Genomic DNA, 19,442 nt, shown 5'->3' on the forward strand with positions numbered 1-19,442 from the left:
GGAACTTTCTGGGACTTAAAAAAAAAATCTGCTCCATGGTTGGTTGGGTCTGATTGTGGAACCTGTAGATAGGAAAGGCCAACTGTATTTGTCTTACTCCCTTATTAAATTTCTACTAGCTGTATTCGAGAAGGAACTTGGAGGACATAGCATGTAAAGTCATGTTGCCTCTTACATTTATATGTGCTTAAAACTATAGTATATTTGTGGAGAATTTGAAGTTCAAGCAGGCCGACAGATCAGGAGATGATGGCTGCTGAGAAGAAAAGTTCATTATTTACTGTTACCAACAGAAGGAGCTGCACCACACCCTGTATGTCCCACACAGAGAAGCACTGGCTCCAACAGGAGATACACAGAGAAGTGGGACTGAAGGCAAGAGCCTTTACTGTAGTTTCTGCAGGAAGAAATGGGTGAGGGAAGATACCTAGGCTTGGGTTGACTGCTGCTTTCAGTGGGCTTTGGGGTATATGGGTTATTCCAAGTGATTGGTACCTGGCCCTGGGGAAAGGAGGACAGGCGTGTGATGAGCTGAACTATGAGAATGGAGAGTTAGATGAAGATGTTTGAAATTGTTGGTTTGCATTTGAATATTATGCCACCATGAGGAGGACTCCTGAAAGGGAGCAATGATGCCAAACAAGGTGAGTTAGGTGTATTTCTAAAACTAAGGTTGCAAATACATTGTCCCATTAAGAGATGTTCCAGTCATTTGAGCCACCCTAGCAATGACCTCTGACATCATGAAAGAGACATGACATTCCTATTGTACTCTGCTTATATCACTAACTCTCAGAAAGACAAAACAGTTTGGGATGGTTGAACAACCAAAATGGAGGCATCTTGTTTACATCATTATTGTCAGGTAATGCTATGGTCTTTAATAACTACATTAGACTGATTTTTACATTTTTGGTTTAAAGAAAGTATTAAGCATTCTTCTGTCTTTTTGTCTGCATTTTGCCCTCTGAAATTACACGAGACGAGTCTGTCTATATATTTCCTGCCTGAAAACAAAACTCATGATGAGTTTAGCCATCTTGAGCAAGGTAGGTTGACCAAGGAGAGCAATCTAATCATGGTGCTATGCACTGCATGGCAGAGGAAACCAACCTCAATGACCTATTCACACTCAGGTATCATTCAGGAGATCTATATGGCTTCTTGGAACTCTGCGGGCATTCTTGGACACTTTTAATTTAGAAGTTGTGTTGGTTAGTATGGAGAGATAATAGTCTTATTTTCCAGGACCCCTCCTTTTTTTTAGTAGTAAGTATTTAAAATACTAGAAAAACTGCTAACCATCAGTAACTTAAAACAAGAAGCATTTATTTTTGTTACACTGCTATGTCTCAGCCTGTTTCTGCGAAACTTCATGTGTCCTCTCATTCAAGAACCAAAGCTGAAGGAGTTGCTACCATCTGGGACATTCTGTTCTCATGGTGTATATTAGGAACAAGGATGACAGAGCCAAAACACACAAAGACATCAGAAGCTTTTTCTCAGAGATGGCCTATCATGTTTGCTCATTTTCTACCAGACAAAGCAAATAACATGGCTAAGCATGAGGTTCTGAGAGTAGGGAATTGTACATATATACTTAGCAAGGCCAGTGAATTAGTTTCTTAGAACCAAAAAAGGGGAAGCTTAAAACAACAAAAAATATTTTCTTATAGTTCCAAAGGCTATAAGCCCCAAATCATAGTGTAACTAGAACCATGATCCCTCTGAGACTGCACTTGATCTTAGCCAAAAGGCCGAGAAGCGATCCCTCTGAGACTGTATAGATTACTTGTCTGCCTTTTCCTGCCTTTACGTAATATCTGGCAATCCTTGGGTCAAAGATCATGGCTGCTTAAATTCTTTCTTTTTTCTTTTTTTTTCTTTTTGACAGGCAGAGTGGACAGTGAGAGAGAGACAGAGAGACAGGTCTTCCTTTTGCAGTCGTTTCACCCTCCAATGGCTGCCGCGGCCAGCGTGCGGCTGCCAGCACACCGCGCTGATCTGAAGGCAGGAGCCAGGTGCTTATCCTGGTCTCCCATGGGGTGCAGGGCCCAAGCACTTGGGCCATCCTCCACTGCCTTCCCGGGCCATAGCAGAGAGCTGGCCTGGAAGAGGGGTAACTGGGACAGAATCCAGTGCCCCGACCGGGACTAGAACCCAGTGTGCAGGCGCCGCAAGGTGGAGGATTAGCCTAGTGAGCCACGGCGCCGGCCATAAATTCTAATATCTACATCCATCTTCACATGCCATTCCTTCCTTGTGTCTTCATAAACAATCTTCTTATAAAATTACCATTCATATTGGATTGAGGGTCTACCACCCTGCTCCAATATGATCTCATTTTAACTAATTATATCTACATTAATCCTATTTCCAAATAAGGTCACATTCCAAGGACCTGGGATTAGGATATCTAAGTTATCTTTTTGGGGGATAGAAGTGAACTCATAAGGAGTAGAAAGAAAATTCATTCCCATAGACAAGTCACAAATCTATCATCTTTTTTATAACTTCTTTGTTGGCTGTGATCTTCCAAAGTTAAAGACTACAAATTATCTCAGAAATTGAGAAAATACAGATACTAACTTTAAATTGCCCGTATCCTTTTCTATCAGATAGCCAATTTACTAACTGTACCCCAAATCACACCCCTTTATGTGTAGTGTTAGCCTCATTAATTTGCACATTGACTGAGCCATCAAACTCATTTCCTGATTTCTTTTCTATTACTACAATACAAAAACATATTCCTATTTTCCATTCTCTTGATAACTGAGTAACTATTTAAGTTTTCATAATAGTATTTATATATATTACTGACACTCTTTATAGCAATAATAAAAGTATTGAGGTATATGTTTGTTTTTAATAACAAAATGTTTAAAAATTATTTATATTTACTTGAAAGACAGAGAGAGAGAGTGAACTTCCATCCATTTGATTCATTCTCCAAATGACCACAATGCCTACGTCTACACCAGGTTGAGGCCAGCAGCCAGGAACTCCATCTGTCACATGGTCTGCCACATGGGTGACAGAGACCCAAGTACTTGAGCCTTCGTGAGCTGCTTCCCAGCATGCACACAGAAGGAAGGTAGACTGGAAGCAGCAGAGGTAGGAACCAAGCTCAGGCACTCTGAAATAGGATGTGAGTATCTGAGGGAGAAGCTTAATCTTCTGTGCCACTATGTCCAACCCCTGTACTGTATGTTTTATATGTTATTTCATTTATTTTTCAAGCACTTTGAGGGGACTACAATTTCTCTTTAACATTCATCTGAGAAAACTGAGGCTAAGGAGGCCATGTAATATACCCAAATTTATATATTTAATACATATTAGTTCTAGGATTCAAATCTATCTGAGACCATATTCTTAATAATTGACTAATCTGTAACAGATGAAAGACCCTGTATGTTTTTATGTTGCAGTAAACATATTTCTACCTTAAGATTACTGCTTGCTTCATTTCTCAAGCTACTGTATTATGCATCATCATTTTTGCATGTTAACAATTCATTTTCTCCATTTGTGTCAATTATCAATTTTATCACTCTGGCATGTGAATTGTCTATGAGGATGACATGGAGATTGTGAGCTCAGTGAATGTAACTGAGGGGAACATTTTATGAGTAGATTTAAGATACTCAGATTTTAACCTTGAATTGAAAGTGGTTCCCCTAGCTCTGGGTTGAGTAACAATTATTGTATTTTGTGGCTATCTGATATGAGAAAATGTGAACCTACATATTGGTATCAAGTAGAGTATTAGACTCTTCGAAGAGTATATTAGTCTGGGTTCTCCAGAGAAACAGAACCAAAGGGAGGGAGACTGGTTAGTCTGGGTTCTCCAGAGAAACAGAACCAAAGGGAGGGAGACTGGTTCAGGTGACTCTAGAGGCTGAGAAACTCACCATCTGCACCTGCAACTTAGAGAACCAGGCCAGTCGTGTAATTCAGTTCGAACCTGAATGTCTGAGAACCAGGGAAGTTTATGAACATCTCAGTACCACACTGAGAATGGGATATAAGGGAAGGGAAGTGTGCATATGCTCATGTGAGTCCTGGATTCTTGATGGGTTGAGAACCAGGAGTTCCGGTGTCTGAGGGCGAGACAAGATGAACGTTCCAGCTCAAGGAGAGAGAGGGAAGGGAGGGGAGACAGAGAACTCATCCTCCTCCACAGTGTGGATGATGCCTGTTCACATTGGTGAGGATGTGTCCTCTTTGCTCATACTGGATCAAATGCTAATCTCTTTCAGAAACGCTGTCACAGACAACACCCACAAATAATGTTTTATCAGCTATTTTGGCATCCTTTAGCCCTGTCAAGTTGACACTTAAAATTCATCATCACAAGACTACCCTTTTTCAGAGTGTCTTCTGTTTGCATCTCCTTAAACCATATTTAATTTCCAAACAAAGACAATAACAAAGTCATATGTCTGCCTAACATAATACTAACATGAACATCACCTTATAACAGAAGGGGAGGTAAAGTCCTTGAGTGTTTACTGTTCTGATACATCATGATAAAAACACTATGATATAAAAATTAAAATACTGAAATACTGATATAGTAATACATCTTGGATTAAGTATTTTGTGGACTTTTAAAGATGCAATTTGAGATTCTTGCATCCCACATTAGAACACCTGATTCAAACCCAGAATCTTGAGTCTAGCTTCCTATTCAGGAACACTTTGGGAGGAAACATGCTATGAGTCCTCTTTGGTCCTGGCCTGTATTGAATTCCTGTCTCCTTACTGCAGCCTGTCACAGCCATGGCTGTTGCAAGCATTTGGGGAAATGAACCAGTGGGTGGGAGATCTCTGCCTCCTTCCTTTTCAAATAAATAAATAAATAAATAGAAAAAATAAAATCAATACATATTCTGTTATGTGGCAAGGAAATAAGGAGAGGAAACATAGATAATTCTTTAACGTATGTATATATGCACACAAGCTCATTTTTAAGAAAATAAGAAGGAAATACTTATGGCAATTAGTCCTTGTTTCTATAACTAGTCATGTGATTGCACTTGGTATTCATAACTACATTCTTCTATATCCCATTCTGAGTCTTTGTCTTCATCAATCATTTCAGCTGTTCTTCATTGGGCAAAGTGACCCAGACTTCATTCCTGAAGGATTAGGAACATTCATGGTCCCATAGGGAGTGTATCTTTCCATTAACCTTAATCACAGGGCATATTAACACTAAGAGAGGTTCTAAGGGATCTCCTCTATTCCAGACATATTCTTCCTACCTCTATTGTGGTATTCCAGTTTCTCCCTGTCAGTTTAGATCAATAATACCACCCTACCTATACTGCTACTACTTTCTTGGCTAATTGACTCAGAGTACAAACAGGCTGGGTAGTAACAGCAACTTCCAATTCAATGTAACATTTTGTCATCTTGGGAAAACTAAGACCTCAAGGTCTGTAGACCAGGAATTTGTGAAATTAGGAAACAAAAATGTCACTAATGAATTATTAGTGATAATTGTGATTGGTACCACTCTATTTCACCCTTTGATTTATGGATTCTTGAATCATCACTGTCAGAAAAATAGTCTATATATTGGGTACTGATTCAGAGCACATAAAGCCTGCAGGAGAAACCTGCCCCAGATTTGCAAGGCCTGACTCTACAAGCAAGTCTTCAAAGGCCATTCAACAGTTCTACCAAGCTAGGTGCTTCAGGAATATAGGGATGACAGTAAGATCACCATTATAATAGATTCTGTGAACATGGGTCAATTGCCACACTTCTTTACTTGTGAAGAAAAATCCATGACAGTGGATAAATCATTGTATAAATCCAGGGATTGTACTTTAGACAGAAGCACTGCATGTAAGGAAGATATCAGAGTATACCCAGAGTATCTATTCCAGCAGGAACAAAATCTATATCTTTAATGTAATCACCTTGCCACCAGATAGCTCATTGATCATTCCTGGGGATGGAATCATGTCTATGTCTCAACATTGGTATAAAATATCTGCTGGTAGATCAGGCCTTTGAAACTAGCTACAGCTATGTAAACCTTTGGGAATGGAAGTCCATGTTGCTGAGCTCATGAATAATTATTGTCCTTGTCACTGTGACCACTTTGTTCACTGATCCATTGAGGAATGACAGGAGGTAAATGGGAATTGAGCCTAACTGGTATTCACAGAATGAGGCATCCTCTCTTCTTGAATATGAAACACCGCCTCTGCTCAAATCATCCTTTGGTGTAACGGTAGGCTATCTTTTGATCCATGATTTATTCAGCAAAGCAGTTTGTTAGAGACCATTCTAACTCCTTGAGTGACAACCTTAGATGCAGAATCACTAAATTTGGTCTTTGGTATCTGGGACCTGCACTAGCAAACCATGCTCCTTGAGGTTTTCAGATTTTTGTATTTGGATGGAATCAATTCATCAACTTTCCAGGAACTCCAGTTTGCAGATGAAAGGTGGTGTGATTTCTTCACCAACATAATCATGTTGGTCTAATTACATAATAAATCTAATTTTTCTATATCCAAGGTCCTCAAAAAGTTCATGGGCAATGCATGTTATGAAAAAGCTTATACAATGATTTTAAATTTTTTGCACCAAAATGAATTTACATTTTAATTCCATTTTTTCATGAAAGTTTGAAGCAACCATATGTGTGTGTTTGTGTGTGTGTGTATGCTACAGGTTCTTTTTCTATGATGAATCCTGACTAATCCAGTACTTGGTGCTAAGTGTTCTTCTAGAGGAAAATAAATTTAAAGACAATTTTATGAACTGGTTCTTGGGTTTCTGGAATTAGTTCTCCAATCTGATTAGATTTAAGGGCGCTATTTCAAGTAGTAAAGATGGCATTGATAGTATATGACATGAACTCTTTATAGAGATATAGTCTGTATGGGGTATTCCTGATCAACCACTTATAAGAAGTAAATAGCTAAGTGACTCTGTATAGACTACTTTTGAACATTTTTGACAATTTAAGAATATAATATATGTATATATATATATATATATATATATTACACAATGCTTACAGCTGTTTTATTCTTAGAGCACAAACTAGAAACCCAAATGTCCACCATGGAAGCACGAACAAAGGACAGCTGATCCATAAGATGCACACTACTCAGCAAGGAGAACTACTGAGTCACCAAGCCAGGCTGATTCTAAACACATGACAAAGTGAGTCGAGGAGACACAGAGGATGCCCTACCTGACCGCGTCAGGAGCAGCTAGAACTGGCAGAGTACAAGAGACTCTCAGGGCAGTGAAATTATTCTTAATTATATTGTAATGGTGGATTATGACATTATGCATTTTTCAACACCCATGAGATTACATATAATGAAAAGTGAGCTCTAATGCAAGCCAGGAACTAAGCTAAAATTACTGTATCAATATTGGTTCTTCAGTTGTAACAAAGATTCTATACTGATGCAAGGTGCTAATAACAGAAAAATCTATACAGGTTAGAAGGTTAGCTCTCTTTGTTCTAGTTGCTCATTTTTTTAATAACCTGAAACTGTTCTAGTAATAATAAAAATTGAAAACTCAGATCAATGTCATTTTTATACTATTAATATAAAAATATTGTCACAAAAGATTCTAGAATCTTCAAATGAGCCAAAAGAAATGTATGGTGTAGAATGAAAAGAAAAAAAAATTCAACAGTCACAAATAAGGAAAAGCCAGTGTTTTGGAAATATTTTGGCACAAAGAAGTGCCAGTCCTGTATTTGTTTTCAGTGTCTTAGGATATGACAGCAGTACTACTTCTTAGGGGGTCATGTCCGATTTCATTATGTCTGCCCTAAGGATCCAGATAAATATTTTTAAAAACAAGTGTAGGGGCTGGTGCTGTGGTGTAATGGGTTGGTTAAAGCCTCAATCTGCAATGTCAGCATCCCATATGGGCACCAGTTCTAGTCCTTGCTGCTCTACTTCCTATCCAGCTCTCTGCTCTGGCCTGGGAAAGCAGTAGAAGATGGCCCAAGTCCTTGGGCCCCTGCAACCAAGTGGGAGACCCAGAAGAGAGTCCTGACTTCTTCTTCAAATTGGTGCAGCTTCGGCCATGTGGCCACCTGGGGAGTGAACCAGCATATAGGAAACCTCTCTCTCTCTCTGCCTCTGCCTCTCTGGAATGCTGTCTTTCAAGTAAATAGATAAATCTTTAAAAAAAAAACCAGATTATTATCAAGCCCCTTCTATCAGGTTATATTTGCCTCTCAATCAGAAAACTTAATTGTAGCTTAGATAGCACCTTTCTTAGCTCCTCTAATAATGACTCTGTCCTTTGTTCTAGACCCTATCTAGTGCACTTGGGCCTCATTCCTTTGTAATCATAACCTCTACTCTACCACCAATGGCTCTACTCCCAACCTGTGTGTACTGATGGTCCTCTTCCCCACTTAATGCTGTATAATTGTTCAGACCTGGTAAATGCCACTCTTAGGATCATTGGTTACTATCCTCACCCTGTCTTTTATGACCTTGTCTAAATATGATCAGAGTCGGGGAACTTGGAAGGCTTCCATAGCCTTGGCAACTCATGACGACAGCCTAGGGTGGTTACTGGCACCATAAACTAGAGTGTCAATTTGTTGGGTCAACAACAGGAGCCACTGTGTGCTTGCTCCTGATGTGGGATCTCTGTCCTTAATGTACTGTACATTTTGATTTAATGCTATAACTAGTACTCAAACAGTATGTTTCACTTTGTGTTTCTATGTGGGTGCAAACTGTTGAAATCTTTACTTAATGTATACTAAATTGATCTTCTGTATATAAAGAGAATTGAAAATAAATCTTAATGTGAATGGAAGGGGAGAGGGAGCGGGAGAGGGGAGGGTTGCGGGTGGGAGGGAAATTATGGGAAGGGGAAGCCATTGTAATCCATAAGCTGTATACTGGAAATTTATATTCATTAAATAAAAGTTAAAAAAAATGAAACAAAAATAAAAACAAAACAAAACAAACAAACAAAAAAAAACAAGTGTTTATCTGGGATTTTTTTCTAGATTGGTTGTACAAAAGAGCAAAGGTCAGATCATTGACTCAAACATTTTGTAGCTCCTATGTACCCATTATTCATGCAGAAGAGTGAATTATCAAGGTTATTTTCATTTTACTTATTGATTTACAGATTTTCAATCATTAAAAGCCCCATTTCTCAGAAACTGCTTAACTTTTTTCACTTGGATAAGGCTTGATATTAGCAACTGTGATTCCCTTCACTTCTTATCTTTGCTTGATACACCAGCCACGTTCACTTACTAAGTATGTATCCAGTGCCTGGCTGACTAGATGCCAGGTAGTATGGTGATTAGAGTAAGACTGTTCTCAAAATGTTTATAGTTGACAAAGAAGTTGTACACATAGACATTTACTACAGCACAGTAGAATAAGTACTGGTGAAGCAAATATAATATTTGAAGCTCATTTGAAGAGACTCAATCTTATAAGAGTTCAATAAAGTTTCTAAAAGGAAATGCAATCCAGTTGGATTTGAGAGACAAATGAGAACCAACCAGGGTCGGAATTAACTGGCTGGAGGTATTGATAGGGATGAAGGGATGTGAACAAGAAATAATTTCTTCAGTTGAAGACAGAGGAGGTCCAGAGACATGAAAACAAAGGTGAATGATTCATGGATTTCACAAACCCTGGGGTATTTATTTCTTTCATCTTCCTCTCTAAATTCATGACAATGATTACTTTAATCAGGAAATACCATAAAATACCATAGAGAGAAGTGAAGCTCCTAAAGTAATAATTGGTGGTAAGTGATAACTACATTCTTTCTTTACTAGTCATAGGATTTCTACTTTTAGGGCTGCTTCTGCCTCAAATGCAAAGATTTTAAAAATATTTTCCAATTGATTTCTTAGGATACAATCAAATACTACAAAGTCCTCTTTGGTAGTTCTCAGGAAACTGAGCGAGGTTTTCTGATCTGGGGTCTTTAACATCCTCATGTTTCTTTCATTTCATATCCTTCTTTTCTTTTACTTCTCTAAGTTTATTCTTTTGAATATCAACCTCACCCATGTTATTATTCCTTAGTGAGTGTGTAAGGGGATTCCTCCTTTCCAATCTCATCTGTGCTTGCTCCAGTCCTCTTCTCTCTCATTTTGCCCTCCATTCCAACCATCCCATATACTGTGACAGCAATTAGCCAATTTAGGAATTTGATTTTGAGCCAGAGGTTAAAAAAAAAAGAATCGAAGGCTGTCTCCATCTCTTCATGAATTAACATGTGTTTGTATGGTTAAAGACATCTGTAGGTATGCGTTCATATCTGTTAGTCCATTACATCACAAAGCCAAGCCCCACAAATTAATCTCCACCTCCTTCTGTGACATTCAGAATAAAAACTCACCAGAAACATTCCAAATGCACAAGTAGTTCTCATCTTTTTTTTTTTTTTTTCCAGCTCTAAACCTGCATTGGTAATTGGAGAGAGCTAAACCAGATCATTCAATATCTTTCACAGGATCATCTGGACAGGTAGTATTTTTTAAATTGCTGATGTTAATACTTATATTTTAGATACAGAACACAAATTAAATACCACAAAAATTTAAGGAGAATGAAATGTTATTATTACTGCAGCTAATTTATAGTGTAAAGTGTTTAAAGCCTTTTAAAATCCTTTCATTGTTGTTAAAAATAAGATCTTATATTTATATAGAGTTTCTGCTGTGTAAAGAGCTTTGATATAAAATAGTAGTATTGTAGCTACTTTACCGTAAGCAGTGAGTATGCATTCCATTTTGTTGATAAGGAAACAAAGCAAGCAAGATAGAAATAGGTAAAATGGAGACAGACTTCTAGTCTTGAGATTACTCATGAGAAATATATCAGAGGTATTCTATTATTATCATAGGTTTCGCAAATATTACTGTTACCTGAAAGTGAGAAACTTCAGATCAACACAGAACTCCAAAGTCCATGGTAAATCACTGAAAGGTAGCATATTGACTATTTTTTAAGGAAATACTTAGTGAGAGATTTCATTACATAATTAAATGTAACAGATATTTCTGAGCATCTACTGGGGCTTAGAACACAGAAAGATATAAAATGATAGCCTCTGCTTCAGCCATTTAAATCCAGGTAATTCTAACAGGATGAGGACTATGAGAACCCTATATTTCAGTATTTACCAGAATATTATTTTCGGTAGTGTCTAAGAAGAGAAGAGACATCCACACAGTGTTTTCTGAATAAATGGTAGCTTGGCGGTGTGGAAGAAGAGATGATGAAAAGAAGTTGAAGCTAGAGAGGAAGCTAAAAGAAAGAAGGTGAAAGAGAAAAAAAAAGGGAGAAACTTTTTTTGAATGTAATGAATTTTATTCACACATTGTTGGTGTTCTGAACAATTACCACCTACAGACTTAAGAAATTAAATTGACAATTTCTGACTGAAATAGGCTTCTGAGAAAGAAGATAGCAGATTGAAAGCAAATCCATATATCGTGATAGGAGACAATTTTCTGAAACAAATTAAATGAGGAAAGACAGTTAACCTCTGAGAACAGAATTGACCACGAAGGATAGCAAGAAGTCAGACAATCACTTAATAAATCAGCCACTCCCTGTTGACTACTATCCAATTCTTAAAAACTTGGCTGAATACCAAGAAACTAATTCACACGAATGAATAAATCAGTAGGGCAAGTAAAAGCTTTATTTCCTGAGAGCATGGGATTTTGGGGAACAAGCTGATTTATTGATAAGGCTGACTTTTGTTTTGGGAATAGAAATTGCATAATTCTGGTAAGATAATATCTTATATGCTTGAGAGTGAAGGTTTTTAAAGAGCTGAGATTTTTCTTGGGAATCGGGAACCCTTTTCTTTTGGGGAAGAGCGTATATGGCAGTGTTTCTGGTTTCCCGAAGCATTTGTTAAGTTTTCATTGAACAAAAGCAAACAAATGACAAACTCTTACTTAGACCTCTCTGCTGGCATGCACTCTGGGGTAAACTGGAAATGACGGTCTTACTAGTTAATTTCAGAGAACTGTAGAGAAGCAAATCAATGGTAGCAAGTCATTCTAGATATTTAGTTTACCCTCTCTAATGAGAAAACAGATTATTAACTATGAATTTCTACAGAATTTTATGTTTATGAAATGCATCCTTGAGAATTTCTTGCAATACATGTTTTCTCTGCTTTGAGCAGAAGGATGTTATACCACATATGCTAAGTGACAACATCCTTGTATATTTTCTTATGGACTTGCTATATAATATAGGCTTACATTTATTAAGCATTTGTAATTGGCTGGATTTCTCTCATTTTAATCCCAATAACTGTTGTACATAAATATTATTATCATCTTCAGTTTGCAGGTGAGAAAACAGAGCAAAGTAGAGTTAAAATTATTTGCTAAGATGATTCAATTTCAAGTAGCAGAGCTATGATTTAAATGAAGGGGATAAACTGTAGAGTCTAACATTTTAATAACTATTCTTTGCTGAATACACTTTTATAGGTGTAATATATTTTGCTATATTATGTTTTAATGATTAATATTAATTTAGTAATAAGATGTTATATGCACAATAGTGTTGTACATATAATATATATTAATCATCTGAATTAGAATAAATGAATATAGCATTTCAACACATCCATTTCTTATTACATGAGCATAGTTAGCTATTTAACTAAACACACAAAACATCAGAGAAAAATGTGACACATTTGATAATACAAACAGTAGGCATCTCTACATCATCACTTAAAAAGCCAGAAGATCAGGGCAAGCAATGTGACATAATGCGTTTAGCTGCCTTCTGCAATGCTGGCATCCCATAAGGGTACTGGTTCGAGTCCCAGATGTTTCACTTTGGATCCAGTTCCCTGCTAATGCACCTGGAAAAGTAGCAGAAGATGGCCCAAGTGCTTGGGTCCCTGCATCTGTGTGAAAGACCTGAAAGAAACTTCTGGCTCCTGGATTTAGTCTGGCTCAGCCCTGACCATTGTGTCCATTTGGGAAGTGAACCAGTGGAGGGAAGATCTCTCTGTCTCCCTATCTCTCCCTCTCTCTCTGTAACTCTGCCATTCAAATAAATGAAATAAGATCTTTAAAAAAATGTTAAAAGAGGGGAGGGTTGTGGGTGGGAGGGAAGTTATGGGAAGGGGAAGCCATTGTAATCCATAAACTGTACACTGGAAATTTATATTCATTAAATAAAAGTTAAAAAAAAAGATCAATGCATTATAATGTGGAAAAAATAATTTGTATTTTCAATATAATTGCCAACAACAAATTATTAGCTATAAGTTACTTAGGAAAACTCCAGATGGACAAACAGTATCAAAATGACTCAAAGACCAATAAATTATGGCTATGAAATAATGAAAAATTTTAAAACATCTATGAAATGCACATTAAAATATTTTAAAATGTGTTTTCACATTACTAAACATTGCAACAAATAATATCCAATAGCAAGAATGTGAGAAAATGAAAGCCATTGTAATCCATAAGCTATAGTTTGGAGATTTATATTTATTAAATAAAAGTTAAAAAAAAAAGAATGTGAGAAAATGAGTAATTTCATGTTGCTATGGGAAAACAGTGGTGGAGAAGTCATTGTTACCTCAGTCCTTTGTCTCACATGGAAGAAGAATTTCCAGGTGGACGGCAAAGAGATTTAAAAGTATTTATTAGAATGAAAGGCCTTCAGGCCGATGCCATGGCTCACTAGGCTAATCCTCCACCTGCGGCGCCAGCAACCCCAGGTTCTAGTCCCGGTCGGGACGCCGGATTCTGTCCCGGTTGCCCCTCTTCTAGGCCAGCTCTCTGCTGTGGCCCGGGAGTGCAGTGGAGGATGGCCCAAGTGCTTGGGCCCTGCACCCCATGGGAGACCAGGATAAGCACCTAGCTCCTGCCTTCGGATCAGCAGATGTGCCGGCTGCAGCATGCCAGCCGCAGCAGCCATTGGAGGGTGAACCAATGGCAAAGGAAGACCTTTCTCTCTGTCTCTCTCTCTCACTGTCCACTCTGCCTGTCAAAAAAAAAAAAAAAAAAAAAAAAAAAAAAGAATCAAAGGCCTCCAGCCAGAGTGGCATGAAGGGGAAAAAAACCCCAAAGGGCTGGTGGTAGTGGGATTTTTTTTTAACTTTTATTTAATGAAAATAAATTTCCAAAGTACAGCTTATGGATTACAATGGCTTTCCCCTCCCCCAAACTTCCCTCCCACCCGCAACCCTCCCCTTTCCCGCTCCCTCTCCCCTTCCATTCACATCAAGATTCATTTTCAATTCTCTTTATATACAGAAGATCAGTTTAGTATATATTAAGTAAAGATTTCAACGGTTTTCACCCACATAGTAACACAAAATGAAAAATACTGCTGGGGTACTAGTTATAGCATTAAATCACAATGTACAGTACATTAAGGACAGAGATCCTACGTGATATTTTTTAAAAATTGATTAATTTTCTATGCAATTTCCAATTTAAAACCAAGTTTTTTTCATTTCCAATTATCTTTATATACAGAAGATGCATTCAGTATATACTAAGTAAGAATTTCATCAGTTTGCACCCACACAGAAACACAAAGTGTAAAAATACTGTTTCAGTACTAGTTATAGCATTACTTCACATTGGACAACACATTAAGGACAGATCCCACATGAGATGTAAGTACACAGTGACTCCTGTTGTTGATTTAACAATTTGACACTCTTGTTTATGGCATCAGTAATCTCCCTAGGCTCTAGTCATGAGTTGCCAAGGCTATGGAAGCCTTTAGGTTTCGCAGACTTCGATCTTATTCCGACAGGGTCATAGTCAAAGTGGAAGTTCTCTCCTCCCTTCAGAGAAAGGTACCTCCTTCTTTGATGGCCCCATTCTTTCCACTGGGATTTCACTCGCAGAGATCTTTCATTTAGGTTTTTTTTTTTTTTTTCCCCAGAGTGTCTTGGCTTTCCATGCCTAAAATAGTCTCATGGGCTCTTCAGCCAGATCCGAATGCCTTAAGGGATGATTCTGAGGCCAGAGTGCTATTTAGGACATCTGGCATTCTATGAGTCTGCTGTGTCTCCCGCTTCCCATGTTGGGTCATTCTCTCCCTTTTTGATTCTATTAGTTAGTATTAGCAGACACTAGTCTTGTTTGTGTGATCCCTTTGACTCTTAGACCTATCAGTGTGATCAATTGTGAACTGAAGATGCTCAATTCACAATAGCTAAGACCTGGAACCAACCCAAATGCCCATCAACAGTAGATTGGATAAAGAAATTATGGGACATGTACTCTATAGAATACTATACAGCAGTCAAAAAATCAATGAAATCCAGTCATTTGCAACAAGATGGAGCAATCTGGAAAACATCATGCTGAGTGAAATAAACCAGTCCCAAAGGGACAAATCATATGTTTTCCCTGATCAGTGACAACTAACTGAGCACCAAAGGTGAAACCTGTTAAGTGAAATGGACACTATGAGAAACAGTGACTTGATCAGCTCTTTTCCTGACTGTTGATGTACAATGTAATACTTTATCCTTTTTAGTATTTTTTTGTTCTAGTACTGGTAGTTGAACTCTGTAATTAACACACAATCATTCTTAGGTGTTTAAATTTTAACTGAAAAGTGATCCCTGTTAAATATAAGAGTGGGAAAAAGAGAGGGAGGAGATGTACAATGCGGGACTTGCTCAATTGGACTTGCCCCAAATAAAAAAAAAAAAAAGAAAGAAATGTGCCAGGGGATTCCAATACAATCCCATCAAGGTGGCATGTGCCAATGCCATCTCACTAGTCCAGGTAGTGGGATTTTTAAGTACACTTTATGAAGGGAAAAGAAAAACTTGACAATCAGATTGGAATTTAGTTATCAGATGGGGACACAAACCCACATCAGAAGATCCAATTTACAATTCTCCATCCTGTCTGGCCTGCTAAGAGTGGGATAGGTAACTTGTTTTCACAATAAGCTATGAGTTCAGGAAAAGCTCCCTTGCTATTCTCATAGTAAATTTGGAGATTCTGAAGGAAAGAGGGTGGCCTTTTTGTTCTTGCTAAAGATAATGTTTTGGGGAAGGAATAAAATATTCTACACCCCAAATTCCACTGGGATCAATAATCGTGTGTAGAGAATGCTGTGTAAGTGTCTCCGAGACAGCAAACTGTTCTGAATTTAGAGGCAGGGCTCCAGTTTCTGCTCATGCCAAAACAGGCTAGGGATGAGCACACATGATCCCAAAGGAATGTGGCAGTCTGAGCACCAGGGAGCTAATGGATGTTGATAGATAACTAGGGCATTTTCTGGAATTTGTAAATTTGCACAAGTATCTCAATGGGCCTCTCTCTGAAGATTTACAACACAGCTCTAATCTCTATCTTAGGCCACTAGACTAATTCCTTTTCCCAAATCCTTAAGTTGACATATAATCTTGCCTACGTGTCTGCTTGGTTGTAGACTTGCTGGTACCCTCTAAATAAAAGTGGGAGGGCAAAGCTATCCAGCTGCACTCTCTTAGAATGGATGCTCCCGTCTCTTCTCTCCTCATTTGAAAAAACCCACAACTGCGCCCAAACAGGGACCCTCGGCACAGCGTGCAAGGGAGGGTTCACCACACCAGGCAAGGGTTACAGACGCATCGTTCATCTCTCTGAGATCCTGGTGAGTCATTAACCTGGGGAATTCCCTCTCTCTGGTGCAACAAAAGCATAAGGCAGAAGTATATTAATTGCTGAAACAGGCAGGACCCTCCATCCCTGAAAATATTATTGGGCAATTACTTCAGGAACTAGACAGCTCTTGCCTTTGGTATCCTGATGAAGGTACCTTGAAGGTTATGGATTGAGAAAAAAATAGGAGAAAAACTGCATCAGGAGTCATGAGCTCTCATCCCTGTGCTTCAAGCATAGTGTTGCTGTTGGGACACAATCAGTAAGGTTGTGAGCCTGTTGGAGGCTCTCCCTGGTTAGGAGAGCCACCCAACCATTCCAACTTTGCCACAAAATTGTCCCTCAGCTCCCAAGGCTGCTGATGAGGAAAAAACTAATCCTGCTGTTGCTCTTTCCATGGAAGAACTCCCTGCCCAATCCACCCTGCTAGGAATGTTAGAGGAAGCACAAGAACAAGCAGATTCCTTATCAGATGTTTGCTCTATTTTAAGACCACAGAACACCCTATATAGACATGAATCTCTACCTTATAATATTTTTTAAAAAGGTAAAAAAGAACCTCACTGAATATGGCATACAAAGTTTTTATACTGTTGGATTGTTAGAGACTATTGGAGGAAGTTATGAGATGGTGCCCTGGGACTGGCAAACTTTAATAAAGGTGCTTGTAACAGCAGCACAGTATACGGTGTGGGCACAAAAGTATCAAGATCTTGCTCATGCCCAAGCCATGGATAGTTCTGACTCATACCTGTTAGAGGAGATCAGTTATTAGGAGAAGGAGCCTTTACTAATCCAAATCAATAAGTTAGTTATCCCCTAAGGGAAGCAAATACTCAAATTTCTAATGTGGCTTTAAAAACCTGGAAAAAGATACCTGTTGCCTGTAATCTATGCATCTTTTTCTCTGCAGTAAAACAAGGGTCTGCTAAAAATTATATGTCCTTTATTGATAAGTTACAAAAAGCTATTGGGTGACAAGTAGAATTTCAAGAAGGCAATCAGGTTTTGGCCATTAAAAATGCTAATCAGGATTGTAAAGATGTGTTAAAGCCTGTTATTGATAAACCTGAAATTTCTAAAACCAATGTGTTGGCTGCTGCTCTTAAAGGTCCTTATAAAAAATGTTTTGGTTGTTATGACCCTGGAGGCCAATACCTCATTGCTCACATTTCCCCTTATATTCTTCTTATTCACTTTCCTATTTGGGGTCGAGATTTATTACAATTCAAGCTACTAGTGATAGGAGCCTCCTCTGAATCAACCCATCCCCACACAAGGCTGCCGAGAATGTCAGTATGGGTTAAACAGTGGCCTGCATTTTCATGGAATTTTATGAATGTAAGTAAGTCTGTAAAAGAAAACTTTTCAAGTTTGGTACAAAGTGCCTAATAAATAACAGCTATTTTCCGCCACTGCGTGGTTTTGGAGAGAGGTGGGCTACACTCTTTACACAAAGGGCAGGTGGAAGACTATTTTTATATCCAGTTGGGAATTAGAGTGGTTCTGAACTACACTGGTGACCATAAAGTCAAGAAACACAGGAAATAGTGGATATGGATCCTTTTGGATGTAGCATAAGGTATTGGTGAAGCAGAACTAAGAGACAACATCTATGTCTATGGTTTATAGCCTAGAAATGTAGTCAGGGGAACACCACCAGAGCCTTCAGTAAAATCAATGGTTGAATTATTTAGTTTAATTTGTAGGGCATTAATCTTTGTAAATAGGGATTTTATCCTCAGGTATTTTTTTTTCTTTATGACTAATACTTTTGTTACCACATCTATTAATTCAATTTCCTCTTTACAATGGATCTCTTAAGAATTGAAATTCTGTATATTAGTGGAAACAGAGTAGGTAACTAAAAGAATCATTTCCAGTTTCCAAGAGGCTTTTATTATAATACAGACTCAGTGATAAAGATACTAAAAACTGCATCTACCACCAACGTATAAGGATACAACAAGTTACCAGGTATCTTTCTGGGCTAGAGGGAATAAGAAGGTGATTCAGAAAGGTTAACACTGCAGAAGAGCAGAGTTTGTTGAGGTGCTCCGTCTTAAACTGTTAAGAGGCTAAACTTGGTAGCTGAAAAATAGATATTAATGAAAGCTGAAAGCAAATGGAGGAAAATTTGTTTAATTAAAAATTTTATCGCTAACCTTGGACATAAAATTATTGTTAGGATATAAAGATGAATTGGAACAATCTTGCTCAGCTTTATAATTTTAAAGCAAATCAATAATGTGAGTGTCTAATAGTTCACTGTTCAAGTGAGGGAGAAAAGTCAAGACAACATTAGTGATCATATGGGAATCAGGGACTCTCGAGGTTCTGTGTCTTAGATATAACCATTACAGTGTCATTAATTTTATTTTCTTTTAAGTATATTCCCCAAGAATTTGAATTCTTTTCATTAAATTACCTTTACAAAGGAATGAAGGAAGCTCTGACTTAGAGATCTGGCAATAACTCTTAAATATGACCATCAATTTTATTTTATTTAATGTATATATAATTGAAACTTTTGCCAAATATCATTGCATTTGTGGATTATTTAGCCTTTTTCACATTTCATTTTTTCTGACAGAAGCTGAAGATTCTGTTGCTCTTTCCTATCATAGAATGTGCTATGTATACCATACTTTATTGTTATATTTTCTTATTCTTTCATATAATAGATCTATGTTTATAAAATTGAAAACTCAAGGAAGAAGATTATGTATCATACAATTCTAATGTGCTTTTACTCCATTTACACAACAGCTAA

This window comes from Lepus europaeus, chromosome 8 (assembly GCF_033115175.1).
Source record: "Lepus europaeus isolate LE1 chromosome 8, mLepTim1.pri, whole genome shotgun sequence".
Taxonomy (NCBI): Eukaryota; Metazoa; Chordata; class Mammalia; order Lagomorpha; family Leporidae; genus Lepus; species Lepus europaeus.